The sequence below is a fragment of the Penaeus chinensis genome, chromosome 25, assembly GCF_019202785.1.
Source record: "Penaeus chinensis breed Huanghai No. 1 chromosome 25, ASM1920278v2, whole genome shotgun sequence".
In the NCBI taxonomy this organism is placed as follows: domain Eukaryota; kingdom Metazoa; phylum Arthropoda; class Malacostraca; order Decapoda; family Penaeidae; genus Penaeus; species Penaeus chinensis.
This window is the reverse complement of record NC_061843.1, coordinates 6,524,056-6,526,555: the sequence shown is the minus strand read 5'-3', so window position 1 is coordinate 6,526,555 and position 2,500 is coordinate 6,524,056. Positions and strand designations below refer to the sequence as shown.

The following is a 2,500-nucleotide window of genomic DNA, read 5'->3' as shown; positions in this document are numbered from 1 at the left end:
ACTGATTTACAGTGGAAGGTGGTAAAAGTTTACAACAGGACAATGACTCCAACCATCAATCTTATGAATCTCTTGAGTGACTGGGCAGAATATGAACAAATTAATTAATAATAGGTATTTCAAAAAGTAGAGAAAAGTGGGAAGATGAAAAAAAAATCAACAAGAAAACTATATTTTATATGATAACGAAAATGGAAAACAAAAAAACCCGAGCCAAGGTTCTGTGGCTGATAATTCAACCTGGTAATGTGCAAACAAATTACACAAATTGCCATAAAGATCATTTGGTGAACCAAATGCCTTTCTCCCAAATGCCATATTCCCCTATCCAGGAGCTCCACACCAAAACCCCAGAAACACAAGTAGCACAATTAACCACATGCTGCCGGGGAATTTTTTTTAAATGGGGAAAATGCTGTGCTTATTTTTTATATTTTTGTGAAATGTCTCTGCACATAGATAGCTCTGCTGGTGCTAAGCCACAAAGGAGTCAATTAGTAGACCTTGTTACCTTACCTAATTTCAGCATTCCTTGAATTTGCGGGGAAAATGTATTTTTTTCTAATGCTATGAATATTAATGGTGTTATTTTAATTGTAGAAATAATAATTACTATAATGTTATAAACATTATTAACAGCAAATTAAGATAATGGAAAATATTTTCATAAATCAAGTGAAAAGGTAAACAAGTGCGACAGGCAGCACTCAAAATTGGCTCATTGGTGACAGTACAAGTGTAGCCATCAATGTGTAAATATAATTAATAATGTAAACTCACAGTGGGTATGACATGCACATACATGCCATGCCTGTCAGCACTGGGTTAACAGTCTCTGAAATTTCTGAAATGCACAATAAATATTGTGACAACAGAACTGTTAAATTCACCCCAAGATGACTCCACATACACAGGTATTTCTAACAAAAAAAAAATGTGTACATGATGACTTATATATGGAATAAACATTTCATATATACATATTTTGGTATAATGTGATAGCATCCAATACCGGTATATGGAAGTAAAGTAAAAATATGGTCCATTTCAAAGTGAATGCATACAGTTACATACTGCTTGTGATGTTGCCACCATCATATAAAAGAGGTTAGCCTTGGAGGCATGTAAGGACATTTCCAGGGTATATTTTCATTGATTTCTTTAAGCCAATGACTACGGGCATGACATGTATGTACATACCATGCCCAATGTGAGTTTACTTTATTAATTGTTTTTACGTATAGATGGCTACATTTGTTCGGAGTCACAAATGAGCCAATTACGAGTACTATCTATATTGCCTGCTTACCATTTTCCTTAATTTTTAAAATTATTTTACTTTATCTTATATTGCTGTTACTAATGTCACTTACATAATGTCTATAATACAGATAACACCATCGATATTTGTAGCATTAGTTAAAAAAAAAAAGTTTTTCCCACCAATTCAAGAAAAGGTGATATCAGGTAAGGCCACAAGGGCCTACTAATTAACTCCTTTGTGGCTAAGCACGTGTAGAGCCATCTTTGTTCAGAATTTCTCAAACATTTCTAAAATGGGCGCAACATTTTCCCGGTGACATTGAGTTAATTGGTTCACTTCTGCTGTTTAATGAAAGCTGTTTTCACTGCCTTAAAGACTATGATCTTTGATTTGTACAGTCCTTTTGTATAATCTAACCTAGAAAAAATCTGCACAGACAGCAGTCAGTCATTAAAGTCCATGAATCTATGGTTGCTCAGCTAACTCTTGCACTGTCATGCACTCCAGAAAAGGCAAGCACACATCTACCATATATATTCATTTAAATTTGAAGAAATCAATGCAGTACTGAATTTTTCTAATTATAAAAGAGGTTTGCTCTGCAGTTTCAAGTACTAAACTAACCGTTTAACTAATTATTATGATATGTCAACTAGTTCATGTTACTTTACACTTATGATAATGATTAAGATAATGATTACTTTGTAATTATCAGTTCTTCTATGTTTTTGTATTTTATATATCCTTTAAATATTATCATACTTTTCCAACTTTTTATGAACAGTTATTTATTTAATTCTTTACATTCTGATTGTGTGTTTTCATAACAGGGATTTTTGACAGCTCTGTGTGCTTCTATTCCTTGATAAGCACTGGAGAGATGCTTTGTTTACATTGTGTTGATTATGGGTGTTTTTAAAACTATATAATGGCTAGAAGAGGAAACACACATTAGGATCTGTCATAATGTTTTCAGAGAGGAAATATGATATACTATCATGAAAAATTTGGGTGAGAGCTCAGGTGTTGAGAATGACCCATCATGAGTGCACAGAGCTCTTAGAGGAAGATCAGATTCTGTGGGATTTAAGGAGGCTCTTTTATTACTTCCTTGGATAAATCAGGTGGATTGTAACACCCTTGAGCCATGGCTGGAAGTGCCGAAGAGTGCCGACTCCAGGAAGGACACTAATACCCTGTCCAGGACCCTATTCCTGCCCACTGTGCAGGCAGTGC

The 2,500-nt window shown here is 34.4% G+C and overlaps 1 protein-coding gene across 1 annotated transcript in view; it reads right to left on the bottom strand.

Annotated features, from left to right (window-relative positions):
- Nucleotides 1-2,500, bottom strand: part of LOC125038564 (N-alpha-acetyltransferase 20-like) — a 7,670-nt gene that overhangs the window by 3,712 nt on the left and 1,458 nt on the right. The gene's annotated exons all lie outside the window — the stretch shown is intronic.